General features: G+C 41.8%; 1 long non-coding RNA gene across 1 annotated transcript; it reads left to right on the top strand.

The window, feature by feature from the left end:
- Positions 1-559: 559 nt before the first annotated feature.
- Positions 560-26,611, top strand: LOC115465122. Its single transcript, XR_003941327.1, has 3 exons — positions 560-692; positions 10,611-10,617; positions 26,601-26,611. It is a non-coding gene; the product is annotated as an uncharacterized LOC115465122 (long non-coding RNA).

Genomic DNA, 26,611 nt, shown 5'->3' with positions numbered 1-26,611 from the left:
TCAGAGACAGGCCATTTCAGAGAAGGGGCCAGGACCAGCGGCAGGGCAACCTATGGGAATCGCTGCCACCACCTCTTGAAAAACAAAAAAATAAAATGTAAATTTGGGTAAGGGGGTTGGGGAAGGAAGGGGGAGATGTCAGACTATGCTGGTATGGCAGAGGGTGGCGGAGGAGCTGGGGCAGGAGCTCATTGCAGGAGGTGGCAGATTGTCTGGACTGCCCCTCCTCCTCTCCCTGTCTACCTTCTTCCTTCTCCTGCCCAGGTTTACTCTTCTTGCTCCTCCTCATGACTATCTTCCACCACCTCCTTTTCTTCCTGTCCACTTTCTTTCTCCTGGCAGATGTAGAAGTTGTTGGGAGAGGGTGCTATTAGAAGGTTGATTAGCAGCAAGTCATGCCTTGAATCAAAAGAGAGTAGCTAGAAGAATAGTTTGCTGTTGCCTGGCCAGGGCAATAGTGATGATTGCTCAGGTTATGGACATAATTTAGAAGGTGACATGTAACTCAGGTGAGAAACTAATGGCCCAATTTTATAAGAGGAGAAGGGGTTTAGAACATTGGAGCCGACTCTGTGGGTGCTGTGGGTGCTTGAGCACCCCCAATATTAAGAAAGTTCCTTGTATGTGTACAGGGAGAGATTATTTTCATTCGGTTTAGCACCCCCAATAATTTTGAAAAGTTGGTTCCTATGGTTTAGAATGGATATGCAATGTGCCTAGGTAGTGCAGCAGCTCCTTTAGATGTATTCTCACAGCATGGAGAGCTTGGTGTAAGGCAACAGCTACAGTTGTCCAATGGAAATAGTGGTTTAGTAGAAAGCAAACAACAAGGTCAACTACCATGTTTCTATCACCAGCTGCAATGGCTATGGAGAAAGGGACTTCCAGGTACTGAATCTGAGGGTATGCTTGATTGGTGGCTAATCTAGACAGCCACTTTACTCTGCCAGTTTCATGGATTTTGGTGTGTGGAAGTTTGAAATTATTGTCACTTCCAGGCGTAGTAAGTTAACTATTTATCCCAGATTATGTGCTGCCACTAACTCAAGGAACAGGGAGATTCCACTCAGCTTGTGTGTCAATCATGTTGATGGGTCAGTAGAGCTACACTGGAAGCTCTGTTCCCCTCAAATGATTGTAGGTTAAGGTTGTGGCTATGTATACTTTGGAAGAAAGACAGGAGAAGGGAGCTATGATAGAGATGTTTAAATACCTACATGGTACAAATGCACAGCAGGAGAGTCTCTTTCAGTTGAAAGGAAACTCTGGAATGAGAGAGCATAGGATGAAGGTGAAAGGGGACAGACTCAGAGGAAATATTTCTTCATGGAAAGGGTAGCGGATTCACGGAACAACCTCCCAGTGGAGTTGGTGCAGACAGAGTATCTGAATTCAAGCAAGCTTGGGACAAGTACATAGGATCTCTAAAGAAGAGGAAGGGATAGAAGATGGCATGGGTGGGCAGACTGGATAGGCCATATGATCTTTATCTGCCTTCATTTTTCTCGGTTTCTCTAATCTATGCACATACTTGCATAATCCCCTTTATCAGACTAACTGGGTACTATAGCTGTGACTTCATAGGGATGACAACTATAAATTCTTGGTTGGGTGCACATGTTGCTCCTTAGAGTGAAGTGGTAGAAGGGAATGAGTGAGGAGCAGAAGGAGTGGCAGTGAAAATCAGCTGCTCCCTTTCTACCCTTTTCTACCATTCCTTTCTCTCCCCTTTCTTCTTTTTTGCCCCATTCCTTTTTTCCCCCTTTCTTTTGCCTTGCCCCCTCAATCCCCCTTTCCCGTTTCTATAGCTGTTCTCCCTCTTTTTTGTCCATGATACCTGGGATCTTCCACTGGCTTTAATTTGTGTACTGCTGCTCTGCCTCTCTTTTGCTACCAGGACCTAGAGATTACCACCAATTCTTCAATGTCTGCACAGCTGCTCTACCTTGTCTTTGGCTCTTAATTTTAATGTACACTGTAGGTATGAACATGAGCAAACAGATAGGTATGAAAGGATGGACAAACAGACAAACAGATGGTTTGATCCTCCACAATAGGCAGCATTGGCTGATGGAAAACAGCCCTAAAATTTAAGGGCTCCTTTTACAAAGTCATGCTAGAGATTCTGGGCGACAAATGTGACAAAACCCACAGGAACTGAATGGGCTTTGTCACATTTGCCATGCCAGAATTACTAAAGCAGCTTTGTAAAAGGAGCCCTAAAATAGGTATTTATTGGATAAAGATCAGAAAATATCATGTTTCCAGTTCTTGCCCATTCCCAGCTTTTTCTTTTGTATCTTCCAATCATTTTTTGTGCCTTTCCTGCACTGATGCTGCTCCAGAAAAGGTACTGAGCAATGGTACCTGTGGTACAAAAACACATCAAGGAACTTCTAATGATAAATAAACACCAAAATTTACAGTTTATAAAATATATATAAGCCCTACTATAACTTCAAATGGTTAATGTATTTATTTGAGGGTCCTTTTTATAACAGGGCATTTAGGTTAAAAGTTCAAAAAGATACTTATTTCTATGGATGTTTGTTTTTATAAAGGTAACAAAAAAATGGAGTGGAGAGGGCCAAATATCAAGAGATCAGTCGCCACACACAAGGGTAAGATGCTCCAGAAAAACCTTTATTAGGACCCTAATAAAGGGGTCCTAATAAAGGTTTTTCTGGAGCATCTTACCCTTGTGTGTGGCGACTGATCTCTTGATATTTGGCCCTCTCCACTCCATTTTTTTGTTGTGTTTGACTGCTGTGGAGAGTGTGAACCCCGCTCTGTTTTTCTGTGTTTTTATAAAGGTAACATAGGCCAAAAATGTCTATGTGCCTTTATAAGGGGCACCCAGAAACATTTCCAAAAATGCTGACTTGCAAATTTACTGGTGTAAATGTATCCTTACATGAAATGCTTGAGCCCATACTTGCTCCAAAGTTGGTATAAATATGTGCATGTACTCTATGCATGTACCTACATATTTTATAGATTATGCATGAACATTGCAACTCCACTTCTGTTCTGCCCAAATGATGTCCCGGCAATGCCTAGATATCCCTTTAAAAATATGCACGATCTTTCAACATATGCACTTTTTAGGTGTGTATATGATGTACATTTCTATAAAAATGCTTTACACACAGAAAAAAAACATCATAAAATTATCTCCATAATGTTTTGTGAATTTTCATCAGTGCCACTTGTACAAATTGTGCTGCTGAAAATTGTTATAACATTAAATGGATATCATCCATTAGGGATAGCCAGTCAATGACAATTCATTTCCTCTGTTATTTCCTGCTGTTGGCAACCTAAAACTGGCATTCTGGATTCTTTCCTGCAGCTGCCCTTTCCGATCCCCAACCCCTCCTCATGGGACCTACCGCAATATCTTACAGGCCCCTTCCCCCAAGGTTTACTTCCATCTCTGGTGGGCCAGTGGGTGATCATTGGGGCAGAAATTAGGCTTCTTGGGGTTTCCAGTTCAGTTATTGTCTGTACATTTCTACTACATGGCCATTTATTCTGCAGTTAAGGTTCTATCTATATTTTGCATATGCGACCAATGTGAGGCATTCTGAGAGCATGTACAGAAATTTCTGTGTAGGAATTATAGTAGCCTAGCTTGATCTCTTTTCCCAAAAAGAGGAATGTTCTAGGAACTGGTGTAATATTTGCAATCCTGCCTTTTCATAAACTGGTTACAGGAGGCGTGATTTTTGGTGAGATCATCCCACCCTTAAAGATGGTCCTGTTGGGGGTCTTTTTATTAAGATGCAGCAAAAGTGGCCTTAACGCATTGTTGACCCTTGTCCTCCAGGCCTAGGTCAGCCTCAATCTCCAATCCCCTAGCCCCAAGTAATCCAGCAAAAGTTCCATCTATAAAAATAATCCAACAAAAGGTTAGTCCATGGTAATCCTCTGCAATTCAACAAAAGGTTAGTCAATAGCAATCCTCTGCAATCCAGCAAAAGTTCCATCCACAAAAATAGTCCAACAAAGGCCCTTTTACCTCCAGAAAGGGAGAATTTACTCTCTAACCCTCTGGTCGTCTCTATGGTCGGGTCTTGATCTGATTCCCTACCTTGCTCCTCTCAGGCTTAGCAGGTTCCTCCCCCCCCCCCCCCCCCCCCCCTTTTTCTCTGGTCTTTAGCAAGCCAAGTCCTCAGTTCTTCTGCCTATAGAAATTATATGTTAATATAAATCTGTGTCCTGTTGCTGGATATTGGTCTCTAACTCTCAACACTCAGGGAAATATAAGAATAAATTCTGGAAGGGTTAGTCCCCCCTATCACCTCCCACATAGCCTTCCATGACCAGCTACAACCGCCCCATGAAGGGTCCCAATATCCTCACTCTGTGTGAGCAGGCCATAGAACTTACCTCATACCCGTTGTTCTGTTATAAGGTCTGGTTTTGGTACCTTTTCTGGGTTGGGGGTCTTCACTACCCTGTGATGGGGCATACACCCCATCACATACCTCTACATCTTAATAATAACCCACACTGATGACTTCCCCCTTACACTGTAAGGATTTGGGGGAAGGAAAATATCTACTGTACCTAAACATAAATCATCTTGAGCTGCTACCAAACAAGGTGTGAGTAAAATTCAGATTAGTAATAATAATAAAGACTTACAAATAGTTGCTACCATTGGCAACCTGGATAGCTGGAATTTTAAATGCAAGGCATTAGACATCTGAAGATTTTGAAGTTCAATGAATATTCATGTATTCTATTGTGAAGTGGTAAATTCTATCAACATCACTGAAAAGCTCATTAGTTCTGAGAATGGGCAAAAATCAATCTGCCCATACATCAAGAGAATATTAATAGTTTTCACATATTGCAACCATGAATATTGTGGTAATTTGCCAAACTGAATGTGACATAGTATGATAGAACACATTTTGAGTAAATTATTCAAAGCATATATAGTGCTTATTTCAATAACTTCTTGCCGTCCCTCCTGGCTTCCCCTGTTGCCCCCCCCCCCCCCCCGATGTACCTTTTCCTTTGCTCCGCCCTTGCATTTGTTTGATGTTCATCCTCTATATATTGTTAGCCACATAGAGCCTGCTCTGTTGGGATTATGTGGGATATAAATGTTCTAACATAAATAAATAATAAATATGAAAATAAATGTCTGATGACAAAATTATAGGAGTGAATGTGGTTCAAAATATGCATATGAAAAATAAACAAATAGTTAAGAATTAATCAATGATCCAAACGTGGTTCAATACTGAAGTTATTGTAGCTCCACCCAAGGGTATGGACTGTATAATGATGGATTTCCACTCTGTGAATAGACATATAATGGAAGCTGTCCCTGAAATGAATATTCTAGTGCTACACATGACCAATTTAGTTGTAAGATAATGTAGACATGAAGGCAAAACCAGTTTTATTATTTGAGAAACCATGGGTGCGATAAGAGAAAAGCACATACAAGCTTAACTATAAACATGTGTGAGCATCTATACACAGGGTGGAGGTAATTTCATAAAGTATTTTATCCACATAAAGGTCTTTATATGTATGTAAAAGGGCTTTTATAAAATTCCTCAGGGGTTGCATACATGATAAGAGGGTACATACGTTTTCATAACCCACATGCAGGCATGTTCAGGGACAGAGTTTAGATGAAAAGTGGGTAGACTCATCATGTATGCACATTAAAGGCAATTCTATAAATTTGTGCCTACATGTATATGAAAGGGAGCATTCACATGGGTGGAGAATGGCCAGGCACTGGACAGCTGTACCGGATACATACATAACTTACAGAATACTTTAACATAACCCAGGATTAAATAGAGGCCAGGGTTGTGGGGCTGCTCCGGGCCATTTCAGGCCCATACTCTGCATTGGTGGACAGTGGAGAACTTTTTTCTGGATCCAGAGCATCTTTGAGGGTTGGCATGGCTGGAGACACAGCAGGCGCGACTTCCCGTGCTACAGCAGGGTGAGAAATGCAGGCCAGCAGGAGAGGAAGAGGAAAGAAAATGGTCTAAGGCCTGGCTGCTAGAGCTCCGGCATATGATGGACATTCACATATGGATGGTGTAGCTCCGGAGCTTCAGTAGGCTGCAATTGAAGCCAGGGGCTTGATTTTTTGTGCTGCCTGGGAAGTTCCCACATCTGTTCATGGGTAGTTCCCCCTGCCGTGATGGGTCCCATCATAAATTTGGTGTTGAGGACCACCTGGACAGTCTCTGAGGAGTTGGGTAAAGGGTTTTTTGGGCCTCTAGTTTAGTTATTGAAATTTTAAAATGTGTTTTTTGGTCATGTGGTGCTTGGGCTCTGGGGTACTGTTTAAAAACATTTATTTTTGGTGGTTGGGGTCTTTAGGGGTCTCCAAGAGGTAGGACATATGGTCTGGGTCCTTTAAAAATATATATTTATTTGGTTAAATTTTGTGTTTGGAATTTAGGCTGGAATTTGTGGTTGTTGTTTTTGATTCCCATTGATAGTGGTCATAGCGAGGCCTGTGTGTTAAAGGGCTTCTTTTATCAAGCTGCACTAGTGATTTACCTGCAACTATGCCACCAGAGCCCATTCAAAATGATTGAGCTTTGTCTGCATTACTGCACCGAGAGCCACTAGCATGGCTTGATAAAAGAGGCTCTAAGACAGATATTAGGGGTTTTGGGGTGAATTTTTCCCATTTTAGTGCGAAAAATGTATAACGTTCACTAATACATTTATTTTTAAATTTGGAAAATATGGTTTGGATCATACAGATCTGAATGGGGCTTGGGGTAGTTTGTATTACAATTCTATGTGATTTTTGTGGTAAAGTTGGTAAAACTGTAAATTTCCCATTAAAGTCTATTGGAATTGAAGTTTTCAAAATGGAGATGATTCTTGTTTAGAAGGTGTTCCATGTTCAGAAACAAAACTGAAGGTTCTGTGAGTAAGCATCTGATTGGCTGGGAAGGACCAGCTGATGGCAGCTGAGACTTTGTTGCTAGGGAAATGGCTTGCCTGGCACTGGCTGTCAGCAGTGTTGCCAGGTGGGCGGTTTTACCGCCCAATTGGGCGGTTTTCCGCGACCCGCCGCGGGAAATTTTTGCCCGCGGCGGGTTGCGGTTTTTTTGGGCTCCTTTTTGGCTTCGGGGCGGTTTTTTCGCCGGCTTTTGCGGTTTTTTCGCCGGCTTTTTTCGGCCGCGGTGGGCGGGGTTAATGACGTTTCTGGGCGGGGTTAGTGACGTGGGAGGCGGGGTTAGTGACGTGGGAGGCGGGGTTAGTGACGGGGGAGGCGGGGTTAGTGACGGGGAGGCGGGGCCGATGACGGGGGAGGCGGGGCCGATGACGGCGGGGGCGGGGTTGATGACGGCGGGGGCGGGGGTGATGACGCGGGGGCGGGGGTGTCAGGGGCGGGGTTTGAGTTTGGGCGGGTTTTGGGCTGGATTTTGGGCTCCTTTAGGCTGGAAAAAAATTTTCCACCTGGCAACCCTGGCTGTCAGTTACTGAGAAGAGCTGCAGCGTCTCAAGGGAGTAGACATGTATTAGTTGTCTGGTGCTGAGAAACCCGAAACCATTTCAAAACCAATAATAAAAATGACCAAGTATAAATATAAATACAATAAGGGCCTTTTTTACTAAACCGCACTAGCGATTCCCAGTGTGGCAATGCCATTTCTTTGAATGGGCTTCATCGGCATTGCCACACAGGGATCACTAGCACGGTTTGATAAAAGAGGCAAATTAAAACCTAATAATAAGACTACCATGAAACAGTATCAAAAATATACACATTTAACAGCACTGAAATTCAAATAACAGAAAGATGTCAGCATAATACTAATGAAACACCTAATAGGCATTCATTAGAACTTTCAGATAACCTAGATACGATGTTAATGCTTTTCTACAATACAGCTTACCATGTAGCCCAGGGGCCAAGTGCAAATATATAGATGGGTTCAAGATGGTTGGTACAGAGTCAGTAGGGATAAATAGATGGCTGGCTAAATTTAAGTAACTGGTAATTTTTCTTAAGTGGTCAGAGTGGGCTCTTGGTTGTAAATTGGAGAGTGCTGGCTGCTGAGGTGTTATTGATGACTTCTCACCAAATTTGAAAGCAGAAAGTGTGAATGAATTTCATAGTTTTGACTGTAAACACAGTAAAGTGTGAACCTGGATGAGAAAATCTAAAAATTTAGAGTTTGTTTACAGTACTGAATCTAAGCACTATGTGGGTTTGTATGAGAGTGTACTACAATTTAACAGCTCTGATGATAGTGGTGGAGTATTAATGAAGCCTTGCTGACGGAAGCTCAACCCCACTCTAAAGCAGTTTGAAAATGTTGTATGCCTGTTGTGCTGTGTTTGTTATTGTGCCTGCAACAAATTTGATAACTCTCTAGTGTAAGGCCAGTTTATAGAATAGGGTCCAGTAGATAGGGAATTTAGGGCCTATTTTACAATGCTGTGTTACTGATTCTCGGTGTAGCAAATGAGAGAAAGCCCATTCAAATCCTATGGGCTTCCTCTCATTTGCCACACAGAAATCACTAGCACAGAATTGTAAAAGAAGCCCTTAACCTTTTTTTTTTTCTGTATTTAGAAAGGCCTCAGAGTTTACTATATTAAAACCCTCTACCCGTCACACTTGTGGTGGAAACTGTGACCCCTCCCAAGGTCACCAAAACCCTACTGTACGCACATATAGGTACTCCTTTCACCCATAAGGGCTATTGTAGTGGTGTCAATTGGGGGACAGTGGATTTTGGGTGGGTTTTGGAGGGCTCATAGGACAAGATAAGGGAGCAAAGGTGAGATGTGTACCTGGGAGCTATTGTTCTCCTAGGATGTCTGGGGGACCATTCTACTAAAAATGCTGACTCATCCTATATCTCAATAGCATGAATCTCTACATTTTGCACCTACGTGTATTTTTTCCTAAAATGGACCAAAAAACAAAACGTCTAAATCACAAAACCTTGTTCAAAACAGTATTTTAGAAAAAAAACCTTTTTCCTTTTTTAAAATGTCCTTCTTTCCAAGATGACATCAGTGTAAGATGCATTTCTAGGCACTCCTAATTTATTTGATTTCCTCTGCTTTTGGTGTTTCCTATCTGATGCCTAACCGTAGGGGGAAGCTAAGAGGAGAACTTCCACCTTCTCCGGTACCAAACGGCATGCGGCAGACTGCTATTACAGTTTTTGTGATCACCACTTCCACACAGGGCGCTTCTGCTGCTGGAGAGGGAAGAGCCCCGACCTGGACAGTGAGATTTTGCTAAGCCGAGAGGATCTGTTACTCCCTCGATACCCAGAAGTGTTGATCAGCGTAGCTCCTCACATGTAGTGGAGGACACTGGGGTAGACTGAATTGTGAGGAGAGCTGAGACGCAAGACTCTGGTGGATGGTTGTTATTTGTGGCGAGTGTGATATCTTCCTTGCTGCTCTCAGGGGAGAAGGCAGCTGAGATTCCTAAGGCATTGGAGGAGTTGCGAACTGGAGTAGTTTTAACAGTGGCGGAGCCCTACCTGCTCCTTTCATGGTTGTATCTCCCCTGAAATCAATGGTGAATCCAGTGACAGTGACCTTGGATACATTTTGGGAGGCCATTGTGAGTTTACACCAGGTTTGCTCCTCCTTTATTTATGTTTCTACAGCTTCTTCAACTGGAGTCTAAGGTCAATTCATGTACTATAAAGACTGGCTTGATGGACAAAGATGTTACAGAGTTAACATCTTTTCAAGCTTTGTTAATACAAGATAAATCTATGATAATAGTGGAGGAGTGGCCTAGTGGTTAGGGTGGTGGACTTTGGTCCTGAAGAACTGAGTTCAATTCCCAGCACAGGCAGCTCCTTGTGACTCTGGGCAAGTCACTTAACCCTCCATTGCCTGCCACATTGAGCCTGCCATGAGTGGGAAAAAGTGCAGGGTACAAATGTAACAAAAATAAATAATAAGGAAAGTTAAGAACCTGGAGAATATACAAAGTTGTATTAATTTAAGATTTTTGAACTTAGGTTAGGCTAATTCTAGTGAGGAATTTATTTCATAGTTTGCTATGCATGGACTTCCTTCTGCTTCCAAAAGCAGAAGGAATTTCTAGAAGCAGCCTTGCCACCTTTGCAAAGGATTTACTATGTGACTTCTACTGAAAAAGGAATATCTACTTTAACTAATGAAAGTTGCTTGTTCAAATCAAGAATGTATTGAGGATTGTCAATATTAGGGTCATAGATAATCAGTATAGAGAACTTTCCATCTATACTGTGGACAACTAACGCCATCTGCCATTAGTATTGGATAGATGAGACATAATAGTGTAATGGTATCAGTTTAATTGTCAGGATTATTGAAATATATGTAGCATAATGTTGTGTTGGATCAGATACAAATATATAACAATATAAAAATACAATTTTAAAAGACTTATTGAAACTACAGCAGAAACTGGCCTTCAGTTCAAGCCCCTCTTCCCCCTCCCTTTGGAAACATTTAAAAGGACAAAAGGCACTACTTCAGAAGTCTTCAAACTTCCTCTCCCCCTCCCACTTGAAGGACTGGTAACAAAAGCATGACTAAGGTGGGCACCTGAAGGCTCATCAAGACATCTCCACCAGCAGACAGAGAGTCTGGAAAAGTGTAAATCCAGATACTGAAAACAAAGGAAAACCATAAACAAGGCATTTGCTTGTTAATTGCCTCAGATATGTATATCTGCCCCCTCCCATCAGCTATCAGACATGAAGACGCCAAGACATGTGCAGAAAGGAAAGACTTATAATGTGATCATGTGAACAGACTACAATAACCATAATGCCTTGCAAAATATCCAGTGCAAACCAGGAAGCAAATGATCCAGGACATACACCCACCATGCTTCTCTGCTAACTATAAAAAGCCTGGAAATAGCCCAGCTCGTCTCTTGAGACCTGCCTCTTTCTTTGGGATCTGCTGCTCTGGGAACCTGCAGCTTGCCTCCCTGCTGGGAAGACATCCCTGCAACCATGTGCTCATCAATCTGCTGGACAACAGCATGCTTGTAACAAGGACTGTAAGTCAACCTAAAAACCTTTGATTTGAACCTGTTGCTTTGTATTATGCACAAATTCTCTGTAACGATCCTTGAAGCTATCTCTCGCTGCAATATTTGTATTTTGAATAAACCCTTTTGAAGCTAAAAATATAGTCTCTTTGTTTTCTGAGCATATGGTATCTTTTAAAGTTATACTGATAGTGCATGGACACTCTTAAAACTTAGTGCCATGCTCTGAGCACATACTTTTAAATCTTGCAGTACATGCTAGTGAAATTACAGAAATATAGCATTTAATTCCTTTGTATTCTTGCAATTGTAAATCATTCTTACCTTATAGGTAAGTGGTGGAGAAATATTAGCGAGTGCTCTTAAAATATTCCCTGCTCTTTGTTCTTAAATATCATATTAGGACTGTGACAATTTTGTAACATTTTTAATGGATATTAAGAACATTTAAATTATTTCATGTAACAATAGTATATGATAAATGTTTAGAAATCGATATTGCAACTCCCGCTTTTTGCCAACATAAGCAGCATATATACAGTCCTTCACACACTCCTTTTTTAACTTGTTGGATTCAAGCGCATTCAAATGGGTTTCTGTGTTAATCAGTTAGCGCATCTACATTACTTCATGCTAATGAATGAGTCCTTACCACCTACAAAATAGGTGTCTGTAAGTAGTCATATGCTAATTTTATTTAATGGTCGCACGCTAATGGCAATGTTAGCACATGACCGTTAATTCAAATAATGGAAGATCAGCCATTTTACTTCTGCAGTAAAAATGGCCTTGGCGCACAGGAAAGGCCTATGTAAGGGCATGCTATGGCCATTTTTTACCACAGCTTAGTAAAAGAGCCCCAATGTTCTTTCAGGGCAAAATTATATAAATAGTACTCAGAAATGGACATCGGACAATTTTAGCAGTAATGCCCCAATGATCAAAGGTAAACATGGGCACCAGATGCCATTAACAGAAAACGATCAGGGGGTCTAGCTCAGCAAACAACAAGCACGCAAGGCCTTAGCCTAGGTGGCATGCAAATGTAGTCAAGCTCATTTAAATGAGGTAATTTTGTATTCCTCCCCAATGATCAGAACAAAGCACCTGAAAGAAAGGTGCCTTAGTGCTGTAAAAAATAGCGCCAGGTCCGAGCAGGTGTTAGGGTGTTGGAAGAGAGGATTTCCTATGATTCTCATGCTTCTCTCGTGATTCTTTCTGCAAAACCTACCAGTTTTGATTGCTTTTGGAAACAGAAGGAAACCCGTCCAAGCCCTTGAGCACTGGTTCTGAGACATAGCAGACCTGAATGTGAAATGTGAAGCATTCATTAGCATTCTTGTCCTGCATCTAAATTTAAAGTGACTATGCATTAAAAAACAAAAAAACAAAAAGAAACAAAGCACACATTGGAGTCTGTTACTTGCATCTAAATATAAGCATCCAGAAAATTTAAAACGCTTATATTTAGGCTGAAAAAACAGATGTCAATGTGTGCTTCATGTTCGGGTTTTACCAAGCACATGAGCACAGGAGCTGAGCTTACCACTGAACTCTTGGAGAAGTAGCCTAGTGGTTAGTGCAATGGACTTTGATCCTATGGGCCTGGGCTCAATTCCCACTGCAGCTCCTTGTGACTCTAGGCAAGTCACTTAACCCTCCATTGTCCCAGGTACAAATAGCTATCTTTATATACTATATAAATCGCTTTGAATGTAGTTGTAAAAACCACAGAAAGGCGGTATATGAAGTCCCATTTCCCTTTCTCTTTCTGTGCACGTGCCAAGCATAATCCTCCCGCTGATCTCCCCAATGCTCAAATCTACGAGCTCACCTATATTTGAATCTCATTAGCTTTGAGCATTAGGGCGCTGTTCCGGCAGCATTTTTATGGCATTATTCAGAATAGTGTTATTCTATAAGGTGCATGTAACCCCTCAGCGTAAAGAGTGTGCCCCAGGATACCTGTTGTTGTTGTTTGTAGTCAAGCCGAATATTCAGGGTCAGACAGCCAAGAGCAGGAGAGAGCACATTAAACCTACTTCGTCTCTCACACACAAGGTGTGAGGGAGAAAGTAAAACTAATCTCAGGGTTTTTCTTTTTTTATAGGAACCGGACAGAAGTGTTCACAAATTATTTTTTTTATTTTCTTTCAACACAACATGGTAAGTATTCAACCTTTTTACTTAAATTCAACAATATTTCTTTTCTTCAAACATCTGATTATAAGTATTCTAAATGTGAAGTTATAATTATTTACTTTTATTTATTTTTGTTCTCTCAACAGAATTACTTCAAAAACCAGAGAGAAAAGAACAACAATCAGATAAGTATACACTATTCAACATTAAATTGTATAAATTCTCCCTCTAAATCTTTAGATTTCTTGCTATTAGCAAGAATTTGATTCTTTGTGTGAATGTTTTGTATATTTTGTGCATTCACAGAATCCTCTTTAGAAGACCCAGCTTGTACTCAGGTGTACCAGTTAGTCTTTTCCTTGTGCAGTTACTTTATCAAAGTTCTCTTGCAAAGTTACTTGTGTGGGGGCCCGAAGAATTTTCAGGGTTTCTCTCTTCTCTCCTCTTCCAAATCTTCTACCTAAACCTATCTTACTCAAAATAAATTAGGAAACAAAACCCTAACTTCATAACACTATTGATTAATTTTCAGTAGGTGATATTAAATAATTCTCAAAATAATGTGGCCAAGTTTTCTAATAAAATAAATTAATTAAAAATACCCTTACTTACAGGCCTATTACTATACTTTTATTTCCCTAACCTAGGAAGGGCAAAAAAAAAAAAGAGCACACACTGTCTCACTGGAACTCTGTCAGCATATCATCCAACATACTAACACACAAAATATAATTAAATTCATACCTTAACCTTTCCCTTTAATGTTATAAAGACTAAACCTCTTTCTCTCAGGAAACTGATTAAAATCAGATCTACCCACTTTAACTTACACTAGGGCCTTCCCCCTTTAAAAATGAATTCAGTATTGCTGTCATGTAACTGTGCTGATTCTATTTTATTTATTTATTTACCTGTGATAATCTTGAATACAAATAGCACACCCTATCACACTCAGTACTGTGACACAGTTTCACTTCCCAATATTAAAACTTCTTTTAAAACTATTTTAAACAATCTTTCCTCTCACTGTGATACAGGGGCGTAGCCAGACCTCGCCAGGAGCGGGGCCACAGCCCTAGGTGGGGGGGGCACTGTTTAGCTCCCCTCCTGCCGACGCCCCCCAGCCGACGCCACATTGCACCCCCCTCCCGCCGACCCCCCCGACGATCCCCTTGAACCCCCCCTCCACCACCAACCCTCCCCCGCCGTCGCCACCCGCCCCGCCACTTCAAATACCTTGTTGTTTGCTGGCCCCGCCAAAAAGAATCTAGTTCTTTGGCACCGGAGTAGCACCTTCATTCAATGCAGCTCCTGGCAGGAGGGGGCCAGGGCCAAATCTACTCAGGCCCCACGTAGCTACGCCGCTGCTGTGATACACACAGCACTCAGTACTACACAATCTCTCACAAGAATTATTTATACTCCCCTTTGCAAATATTCTCACTTAATACAGTGTCACAGTTTCCCTTCCTGACACCATAACTTCCTTTAAAATACTTTAAAAACTGTTTCTTCTTTCTCCGTCACAGACACACCACAAAAACATGTCCTCACTCATCAGCTGCTTCTGCCCTTCCCATCAACTGACAGGCAAGCTGTTGCTAAGGCAACAGAGACTCAGCTTGAATACCTGACGTCTCCTGACCAATAAAACTGTCCATTTACAACCCACATTTTTTTACAGACACTTAGAATCATATCAAACCAAATTGATTCTCCATTTACCAAATTTTAAAGTAAAATATATATCAAACTTTACCAAAATCACCAAAACAATCATGCACTATCATACCCACAGAACCATGGTTTCACTTTACCCACAAATTAAAAAAAAAAAAAACTAAACAAAGTTTTGGGTCACCAGACCCCTTACCTGATTCCCAAGAGTCCCCTAACCTGGCGACCACCATTGGATCAAGTCCCCATGGTCCTCCTTAAAAATCAAGTCCAAAAGAAAAAGACCCTGAAAAACCGTGAAAATCTCTGGAACTGTAGCCGGGCAGCTCAAAAATCGAGCACCCAGCTTTGCTTGGGCCTACTTTTGCACGGCTCTGCTGGTATTTCCCAGATCCACAACAAGGCCTCAGACAGGCCATTTTCCTTTCGTGGCTGCCCAGAGAACTTTATTTTCTGGCTGGGCAGCCCCGAGGAAGGCTGCAAAAAGGCAGAGCTTGTGCAGGGAAACCCCCAGACCACCAGGAAAGGACCTCCACAGGTCACCAACAATCCTGCTGGACCCTGGACCCCCCTGCAGGTACTTTTAATTTCAAAATCAAAACTTTTAAAATCTTAATTTTTTTTTAAATACTATTTTTAAACTTTTGACCCTGGATTTTTTTTAAAAAGGCTGGAAATAGCCCTAAAATGTCCCAAAACCTCCCCAAATATTCCGAGACCCCTGGATCTCCCCAAAACCTGCCGGATGGCTGCCCCAGGTTAAAAAAACATATTTTAACCCCTTATTTATCCAGTAGGTATCCACTATTATAGAATAGCATGCAGACAGATGCACGCACAAATCCTAATTAGTGCCAATTAACACCAGTAATTGGTTGTTAGCATTCAGTTACTGAGATAATTATATTCTATGTGCATCTCGGCATTGCACCCAAATTTGGGTGCAATATATAGAATCTGGGGTAAATTCTATGTATTTGATTTTAATTAGGGCTGCACATTAACATGTTAATGTGATTAACACATTAAATGTTTAACCTGTTAAAGTTTTTAATGTGAGTTAACACATCTCTCCCCCATCCACAAACACCCAGCATTGCTCTGCCTGTACATCTTCTTCTCCGGCACTCTTCTTTCCTCTGTGGCTTCTGTTTCCTATTCCTCATGGCTGCTGCCCTCAAAGCACACTGTGTGTCACTCAGCTCCAAGCCTTTTTCTGAAACAGGAAGTTCTGTCAGAGGAGGCAGAACTTCCTGTTACAGAGAGGCTTTGACATGGGTGACAGAACATGCTTTCACTCTATAGTGGCTATGAAGAGCAGAAAGAAGGAACTGCAGAGGAGAGGGGGCTGCCTGAGTGCTGTAGACTTAAGAAGAGGTGCCACTGCCAGCAAAAAAAAAGGAAGAGAGAGAAAGATGCAGACTGCGCTGGAGGGGAAGCATCTGTGGCTGGAGAAAGAGGAGAAGAGCAAGAGATGTGGTGGAGGAGGGGGTGACAGCAGGAGAAAGAGAAGAGCAAGAAATGCAGGGGAAGGGGCAGCAGTGGCACAGAGGGAGAAAGAGGAGAAGAGCGAGAGATGCGATGCAGGGGGTGCTAGAGAGTGAGCTGCAATGGGGGAGGGGTGCCTGAGAGGTAAGAAGAGGTGCCCAAGAGAAAAGACAGAGAGAGAGAGAGAAAGAGAAAGATGGGGACTGAGGGGGGGGGGGGGAGGACAGATGCCAGAAATAGGGGATAGAAGAATCAAAGAAGGGACATGGTATCCTAGAACATAGGGGAGGAAAAAGAGAAGGGAAAAAATGGTGATCATTGATGGAGGGAAGGTACCATGGAAGGGAAGGGAGGAGAAGGAGATGGAATCAAAATTATTGGTTGAATGTTTAGGATCAATAAATAAAATGTAAACAACTATGGGTTATTATCCAGCTTATTTTCGAAGGAGATCGCCGGCCATCTTCCGACACAAATCAGGAGATGGCTAGCGATCTCCTGAACCCGGCCAAATCGGTATAATCGAAAGCTGATTTTGGCCGGCGCCAACTGCTTTCCGTCGCAGAGCCGGCCAAACTTCAAGAGGGCGTTTCGGTAGGGTAGTGAAGGCGTGACGGGAGCGGGTCGGGGGCATGGTTACGAGATAGCTGGCTTCACCTGATAATGGAAAAAAGAAAGCCGGCCCTGACGAGCATTTCGACGGCTTCACTTGGTCCATTTATTTTTAGGACCAAGTCTCAAAAAAGTGCGCCAATTGACCAGATGACCACCGGAGGGAATCGGGGATCACCTCCCCTTACTCCCCCAGTGGTCACCAACCCCCTCCCACCCAGCCTCTATGCCAGCCTGAAATGTCATACCCAGCTCACTGACAGCAGTATGCAGGTCCCTAGAGCAGTATGTAGTGGGTGCAGTGCACTTCAGGCAGGTGGACCCAGGCCCATCCTCCCCCCTCCCTACCTGTTACACTTGTGGTTGTAAATGTTGAGCCCTCCAACCCCCCCCCCCCCAAATCCACTGTACCCATATGTAGGTGCCCCCTTCATCCCTTAGGGCTATGGTAGTGGTGTACAGTTGTGGGTTTTTGGGGGGATTTGGGGGGCTCAGCACACAATGTAAGGGAGCTATGCACCTGGAATAATTTTTGAAGTCCACTGCAGTGCCCCCTAGGGTGCCAGTTGGTGTCCTGGCATGTCAGGGGGGCCAGTGCACTACAAATGCTGGCTCCTCGCATGACCAAAAAGCTTACATGTTGAGATGGCCGGGCCCAGTTTCCATTATGGCCGAAAACCGAAGCCGGCCATCTCTAAATCCGGCGATCCCTAAACCCGGCAATCTCAACATTTGACCTAAATGTTGAGATTTGGCCGGCGCCCACCGTATTATCGAAAGAAAAGATGGCCGACCATCTTTTTCGATAATACGGTTGGCGCCGCCCCTTTACGGCGCCAGCCATATAGATGGCCGGCGCCGTTTGATTATGGCCCTCCACGTAACTTTGTAAGTCTAGGTGCTTTGAAAATATGCTTCCACGTGTACATACTAAATTTATTTCAACTCTTTTACATTTGGATCGTATGATTAATCATTCAATTAAAAATTTTAATTGCAATTAATTATGTGATTACTTTTAATCGATAGATCTAATTTTAATAACATTTCTATAAATGTCTTATTTGTTTCAGAATATATATGACTTGTCGGTTCATGTGCTTATAAAATAAATCTGTTTAACACAGAAAAATAGAGCTATGTTTGTTTTTTTCTTTCTTATTTGGCTTTTATTGTGGTGTACCTGCCTCTCTCTTTTTCTGCTCATTTCATTTGTGAACAAGATGTATAAAAAGGAACTTGATTTTCCCACTTCAATTATAATTCTATGTCTCATTTCACAATTTGAGCATTGCAATAAAAATAAAAACCTTAAATTACCAGATATTCAAAATGCTTTAAGTCTCTCAGGGGGTCTTTAACTAAAGTTTAGCTTGAGTTATCTGCAGTAGGACCCATTTTATTCCTATGGGCTCTGCTACAGATAACTCAAGCCAAGCTATAGTAAAAGACCCCCTCAAAGACTTCTTCTGTCTCTCTTCCTATCTTTAATTGGCTAAATCCTCCTCTGCTTTCCAATTGGAGTCATGGGATCAGGGGCATAGTGCAATCTCACAAGGAAATATGCAGTGGCAATCTTAAAGAGAAGGGCTGGAGGTGTCCAGAAATCATAGATCAACAACGTTCTGGCTGCGTCTTCATGACACACAAAGGTATAAGGGAAAAGCACAAACAAGACAGGAAGTTAGTACATAGCGCATTAGAATTTAGTTCCATTCATTAATTTAAAAAAAATAGCTGTTCTGTCATTGTAATAAATTACTGGGTTGTAAGGCAATGCTTCTATGAACCATATAGACTCTTCCTGTACAAATTAGCACACATTAGAGAACAGCAATATTATAGTTATACATCCTGGCTAGCTAATTCCTAAATCTTTCTAACCCTATTTCCTTTATTTTAAATCTATATGCCTCAGCTTTATCTTTATTAAAACATTCTATACTGCCTTTTGTAGGGAATACAAATCTTCGCCTCGTCCTTCCGTTACTGGAGTCCCAAACACTGGAATACGTTACCTCATCACCTTAAAACTCAAGAGGATCACGCCCTTTTTAAGAAGTTGTTAAAGACATTCCTCTTTGCTAAGACTTACCCCTCATCTTACTATGTTGATTAATGTATCCCTTGTCCCCTACCCTACCTAGTTCATTCTGTTAGATGCTTGCCTAATCTTTAAGTTTGTACTCTTATTTAACTTACTGTAAGCCACATTGAGCCTGCACAAGTGGGAAAATGTGGGATAGAAGCAACAAATAAATAAATAAATACAGAAAAGCAGTTTACAGTATTAAAATAAAAAGAAGAAGGAAATGAACCCCTTAAAATCATGTTAGGACGGAAACCACAAACATTCTAGAACAGGGGTTCTCAACCCAGTCCTTGGGACACACCTAGCCAGTCAGGTTTTCACACAATCCAAAACGAATATGCATGCGATAGATTTGCATGCACTATCTTCCTTGTATGCAAATTTGTCTCATGCATTTTCATTGTGGCTATACTGAAAACCTGACTGGCTAGGTGTGTCCTGAGAACTGACTTGAGTGGAGGAGTGGCCTAATGGTTAATGCAGTAGATGTTACTCCCAGCATCCTGGGTTCAATTCCCACTACACCTCCTTATGACCTTAACCTTTCATTGCCTTAGATTTAAAAACCAATGGGGTCTTTTACTAAAGATGAGCTTGAGTTATCTGTATTAGGGCCTGTAGGAATAACTCAAGCTAACCTTTAGTAACCCCCCCCCCCCCCCCCCCCCCAAGATTGTGAACCCTCAAGGGACAGAGATAGTAGCTGCTTATAACTGGATTGTAAGCCACATTGAACCTAAGCTCTGTTTGGGATAATGCAGGATACAAATGTCATAATAATAAATAAAACCCCTGTTCTAGATCATTCATATTAATTATTACATAGAACTCTATTTTTCAAAGTAAGACATAGTAAAGATACCAAAACCTCACAGGTACCAACCCCTTTTCCTTTCATTAACCATTGATATATTTAAAATCCAGAAAAATCTGCCTCAAATAAATGTGTCTTTAAACCAACCTTAAATTTGTTCTGGGAACCTTCACTACGCAAAGTTCATAGCAAAGGGTTTTACAGTGTCAGCTAAAAAGAAAAAAAAGCTAAGGAAATGGTAGACTCAGAATGGGCCTGAGACAAAGGTGGGAGAAAGAGAAAAGATTAATTTAAAGAACATAAGTGAAGGGGCAGATTGTTAGGAGATAGTGGTAATGCCAGATATTCTGGAGTGCATTATCAGCTAGTAACAAGATCTTAAGATTAATCTGGTGCTCGCTAGGGAGCCAGTGTTATTGATAAAGAAGTGGGGAAACTCAATCAAATTTGTGAGCATGACAAATAAGTTAACTAGTCATATTTTGAACTGATTGGCATCTTTTAAGTAGATATTGGGGTACACTGGCAAAAACCATATTGCAATAATTTATTTATGAACTAATGACAACATGCATGATTGTCTGCTGATCTTGTTCCTTAAGATAAGCTTGGACTCCACGAAACTGATGGAGCGTGAAAAAACAACTTTTAACAATGGACGCAATAAGAGTCTCAAACCAAGTTCATGATCAATAGTAATTCTTAGATATTTAAAGGAACTGAACTGCTGAATAGGTTGACCCTGAAGAAAACGAGATAAAGTCAGATGATATGATCTGTCAACCAAATAGCAGTAGTTTTTGATGGATTTAATATATGATCACTTTAATTACCACTCCTCTCTGTACCCATTGGTCTTATTGGTTTTACTGGGGCAGGGTTTGGGGTGAAAATCATAACTGTTCCATATTTACTTTCCAATTTGCATCAAATGATATTAAGCTGCAGCTTAACTTTGCACTAGTAATTAAGGAAGTTAGCTTGTGGTCAGTCATATCCCAGGCTACTGTTGAACCAGACACTTGGGGGTCCTTTTACCAAGCTGCAGGAAAAAGGGCCCTGCAGTAGCAGTGGGGACCATTTTTCCCATGCTCCAGGGCCTTTTTTACTGCAGTGGGTAAAAAGCCCCCAAAACAAAATGGCCATGTGGTAAGAAAACTCTTACCATGTGGCCATGCAGCAAGGAGCCCTTACCGCCATCCAATGTGATAAGGGTTCCTGCGGTAACCCAGCAGCACACAGAAATGCCTAACTACTGCCGGGTTACCACCATGCTAACTATTTCCAGGGTTTCTTCCCCCGGAAATGGTATGTGCTTGACCCAGAACTACCACCGGTGGCCACGTTGGGCAGGCAGTAGTCCCAAAATAGCCAGTGGTAAGCCCATGTTGGGCTTACTGCCACTCTGTAAAAGGGCCTCTTGGAGCCTAGCTTTTTAGGTAGCTGGTATATCGTGAGAACTTCCAAATACAATGGATAACAGCTCTACTTTGATTATTTCCATATTAGAAATCGATCATGAGGAAAATGTGTCAATATTCCTGGAGAGGTTCCTCTGTGTTGTGCCCCGCATCCATGTGCAAAACTAAGATTTTCTTGAGGTCTCTCACAAGGCAGCACAGGTACAGCAGGAACAGTGAAAATGAATGAATGCAAGATGAACACTGTAAAAAAAATCTAATAAATACCTTATGTATCGATATTATTAGGGTACAAGCAGGAAGGAGATATAATCTACAGTGGGTAATAACTGGTATACTTATTTTATTTATTGTGTACATTTGATATACCTCCCAAGGGCATACATGTGGAGGGGTCCACCTGTCTGCAGTGCACTGCACCCACTAGACTACTCCAGGGACCTGCATGCTGCTATAATGGACCTGAGTAATATATCTAAGGCTGACAAGTAATGTTTTTAGTCACATTTTTGTTGGGTGAGAGAGAATTAGTGACCACTAAGGGAATAAGGGGAGGTCATCCCTGATTCCCTCCAATGGTCTTCTGGTCATTTATAGCTCTTTTTTGTGGCTTATTCGTTAATAAAACAGGTGTAGACCAAAACGTCCAACTTATAGCCCTGAATGTTTTTGTTTTGTTCCATTATGGCAGAAGAACATCCAAGTGTTAGGAATGCCCAGATCCCACCCTTAACATGCCCCTGACTTGCCCCCTTGTGATTTGAACGCACTTCTGATGGACTTCATAGAAAATACCAATTTGGACATTTTTGTGAGAAAAACGTCCCAATGCAGATTTATGCCACTTTTTGGACATTTTTCTCTTTTGAAAATGAGCCCCATAGGCAACTAAGCAGTTTAGAATGAGACTGGTAAAATAAAATCAAAGCAGCAAAACAGAAGAACAGGTAAGAGAGAGACATAGACCAGGTAGGGTGCATAGCATAAAACAAGGCAGCAGTACTAATAATACAGAGAAGAGAAAGTCAGGTATAGGGAGGAAAGCAATTGGAAAAGAGGTGGGGGTTTAGGGCTTGCTTAAAAGTTGAGAGAGAAGGCTGATTCCTAATGAAATGGGACAGGTTACTCCAAAGCTTTGGGCCGACATAATGGAAGGCAGAGTCATGGGAGGAGGAAAGACAGAGCTACGTGGGTGATGATAGTGTGCCACACCCCCTCAGCCTAGGGTAATGCTGTAATCAAGTAAAGGGGTCTCAATAGCCAGATGATTGTAGTCGTGACAGCTAAATTGAGATCCCAATCACCAAGGCCAGAGGGTGGGTACAATCACTAACCTCGTCTCCTGATCTCTAAGACCAGGAGAGGAAAATAAACTAAAATGTTAGGATTTTTCCTGCTCAAACTCCCAAAATCAGATGGCAATCAGATGTTTTTTTTTATGTAATCAATTAACCTTTATTTAAAACTTTTCAATATAATAATAATCGCAACTCAATAAAAACCATAAATATTTCTTAAACTCTCCCAAATTTACCATACATTCTTTTTCTTTTCCTTACAGGTCAAATTTCAGTACTTCACCAGCTTATATATCAGATAAGTATTTTGTTTTCTTTTCCTCTTTATTTCTTTACCCTTTTCTGAGATTTTTAAGTATTCCCTTGAATAAGTATTTTCATAGAATGTGATTCTTTGTGTTCACGTTTCTGTTTTACAGAGTCTACACCCCACTTTTCCTGGTACAGGTAAGTATTTTGTTTTATTTGTTTTCTCTTCTTTCTCAGGGTACTTAACCCCACTGTTGTCCCTTTACCCCCAGTCACAGAATTCTCTGTACAGTCACTTAGCTGTAGGCTGTTCCTCTTTTTCCAGTGCGCCGGTGAACCTTGCTTTCGTTGGGGCCCTTGTAATTGCAGTGTCAGCTTTTTCAGGATTCCTTGTAGGTGACGGCTCTTCCTCCTAAACCTCACCCTTTAATAAAATAAATGGAAGCAATACCCTCCCTTCACTGACCAGGTACCAGGATACCTAGTGTCCGTAACAATTTTAAACTGGGGCCATCTATCTAATAAAATCAAAATAATTAAACAATTCCCTATCCTATAAACTTACACTCTCTAATTAAACTTTTATTTATCTAACTTTTATATCAAATATGTTTGGTAGTCTTCATTCAAACATACCTCTCATTCCACTACTATACTTTTAATTATAATCTTAATATTCCCTACTATACCCCTACACCTATCCCCTCTCTATTAATTTAACCTTTAAACACAGTAACTCTTCTAAATTCTAATATTAATTCACTATTCACTATACCCCAACTTCCCATATACTATATTCCCTATTCCAAACCTCACAACTTCCTAAAAATACCCCAAATTCCTAAATCCCAATAAAAATGAATATTAACTTTAACCTATACTCTATCCAGCCTATACTCTAACCAATACCCTATTTTTCAATACTTTCCCAAGTCTTTCTCAAATTTCTACCTCTTCCTTCCCTGACACCACTCTCACACACTCCCAACACAGATCACACCTCCTCTCACCTTGACTCCCAAACACATTCTGACCAACTGCCCAAACCCCGTTGCCAAGGAGACCAGCACTGGCTTGCCATTCCACAGTCAGCTCAGCCAATCACCATCACTTTTTAAAATTCTAAACTGGCCAAGCTGACCTGCGGAATGTTGACCAGCACTGCTCCAGCACCATTTTGAATAAAAAACCCCATTGACTTCAATGTAAAAATATTTCCAAAAATCCTAGCCCCCCTACCGTTTACCCAAAACCCTTAAAATTTGGCCCAAAAATTAAATCCCCCATTCTCTATCCATCCCTGTTTTTCAATTTTAAAAATCCCAAATTCCCATGTCCGCCCTCAAATAAACTGTTCTAAACCCCTCCAAAATCCCTAAATCCGCCCAAAAACCATCCCAAAAATTTCCAACTCCCCTCTCGGACCTACCCTATCGAATTAAAAAAATTAACCCTTAATTAACCCCTTAAAACCAGACCCCTCCCAAAAGACCCCTTTAAAATATTAAAATTCAAAATGTAACCCACTGGAAAAATCAGGAAAAATCCCCTAAACCCGAAAGTGAAAACCAAATTTAAATTAAACAAAACCCTGATTTTTTAAAAATCAAAAACCCTATTTGTACAATTTAAAAATCAATACATTAAAATTTCGGGTTAAAAACCCCCTTACCTGATTGTCGATTTTCCCCACACCTGTAGACTTCCCCTGGTTCCGGTCCCGGACGTCCTCACACGAAACCGGATCGAAAACAAAAAAACAACCGAAGCCGGCCCAAAATTTAGGCCCCGGCTTCGGCCTAGACGCGAAGACGCCTCATGCACACTCGCGCCGACGTTCTACCTTCGCCGGCCATCTTTTTTTTAAAAAAAACTCACTCCAGCGCTTCCCCCCAGCCGGAAAACTTCTGCGCTGCCTCCTGCAGCGCTCCTCCGGCCTCCGGTTCCCCTCTTCTGGTCCGGGAACACGCTCCCTTGCTCCCGGACCCCGAAATTCGCTGGGTGGCCTCCGGACCTGGCCCAACACGCCCCGGACTTCCTCTTCACTCCCGGGGACGTGCCCAATCGTCCCCGGGAGTGAAGAGGAAGTCCGGGGCGTGTTGGGCCAGGATCTGTCCCCAACTGTCCCCGGGCTTAAAAAAAAAACTCTCCGCTTCCTGCAGCACCCCAGGTAAGTATTTAAAATGTATTTCTATTATTTTTCCCTTTCCCTTACTACCCTTAACCCCTTGTTACATTAGGACCAGGAGATTATTAATCAGCAGAGTGGAGGCATTGAAGGGGTGATGAGGAGGTTGTTGAGATAAGCAGAGGTGGAAGGAAATCTTGACTTGTAAACCAGAAGTAAAATCTTGTATGTGATACGGGCTGGCAGGTAACCAGAATGGAGAAGCCTCTGTGTGTGTATGGGGGGTGGGAGTGACATTACTGTTAAGAATCCCTGGAAAGAAAGAATGAGTTTTATAGGTCTTGAATTAGTTCTAACTTGGGGGAAGGGGGAGGGGGAATAATTCCTCCGCAACAAGTGTTGAAAATAGTATGTGGAGTTCAACAGCATTAAGGTAAGCAATTTTACAGAAGGGTCTGGTGGTGAGAATGTGACAAATATAGGACTGAAAGGATTCAACTTACTGAAAAAAGTAATATCCTAGGATACATATGCCATTGTCCCAGTGAATGGCTTTGCGTATTGGATGGTCAATAACCCAGACATTAGGCTGTGAAATTGGATTTGTTATCACTAGTGCAAATGCCATAAACCTTTGAAGACAGAGAAAGTTCAAAGACAGACCAGAAGAATTTATGACCCTTGCAGGAGCATATGTACTGTGCATGAGGGGGTGTAAATTAAGTCAATAACCCATTCTAAGGGCAGAGATCGCAAGTATAAAAAAGGACAAATATGTTCCTATCATCTTTCTGGACATGGGAAACAGTGGCATAGATCAATATTTTTCAATCTGTGGTCTTTGAACTACAATAAGGAAATGCATGGGTGCCAACAACCTCAGTGAAGGAAGGGCTGCTAATTGAAGAGTGCAGTGTTGACTTCCCTTTTCCCTGCTAGAAACCTTCTGAGTTAGTCTTCTTGCTGCTACTGCAGCAGTCAGTATGAGAAGGCAAGAGCTGATATGCAGGTGAAGAAAACACACCTGCAGCAGAATGCAGGAGGTGAGGCAGTTCTGTGTGCCATCACCACTCAAGCTGTTTCCTGCCTAACAGACCACTCCCTGATATGGCTACTGAAGTTGCTTTATGCCTGGGTACATTCCTGCTACTACTGCTTTTTGGGGAGGTTAAGAGATGATAGGGGCTGACAAGTCACCATTTTTCCTAGGAATGGAAATGGGAGGTGTCATATTGGTGTCACCCAGCCCCCACTGTTCTAACAGGGTGTTGAAGGTGTTATGTTGGGACTGCCAAGTATCTGTTATAGCTTTTGTTGTCAGGAAGAAAGTATTGTGTTGGAACCAATGACCTCCTGATGTTTTTTGAATTGTGTCCATACTCCAAAATTGTGCTGAATGTGATTCAGCCTGTGTTATTTTGGATGACAACACTGGCAGGGCAGAAGCAGCTGAATGCCCCTTTGACCTTCCTCCTTCTAAGATAGGGATAAGATAATGTGGAATGGGAGGCTGTCTTTTAGTTTGAATGTGTGAGTGTGTGTGTGTGTGTGAGAGAGAGTGAGTCTGGGTGCAAGTGTGTCTGTGAGAGAGAAAGTGTGTGTGTGAGAATGAAAGTGTGTGCAAGTGCGTATGTGAGACACAGTGAGAGACAGAGAGC

Source organism: Microcaecilia unicolor, chromosome 3, assembly GCF_901765095.1.
Source record: "Microcaecilia unicolor chromosome 3, aMicUni1.1, whole genome shotgun sequence".
Taxonomy (NCBI): Eukaryota; Metazoa; Chordata; class Amphibia; order Gymnophiona; family Siphonopidae; genus Microcaecilia; species Microcaecilia unicolor.
The sequence above is the reverse complement of the archived record's forward strand: the minus strand, read 5'-3'. Positions and strand labels throughout refer to the sequence as shown.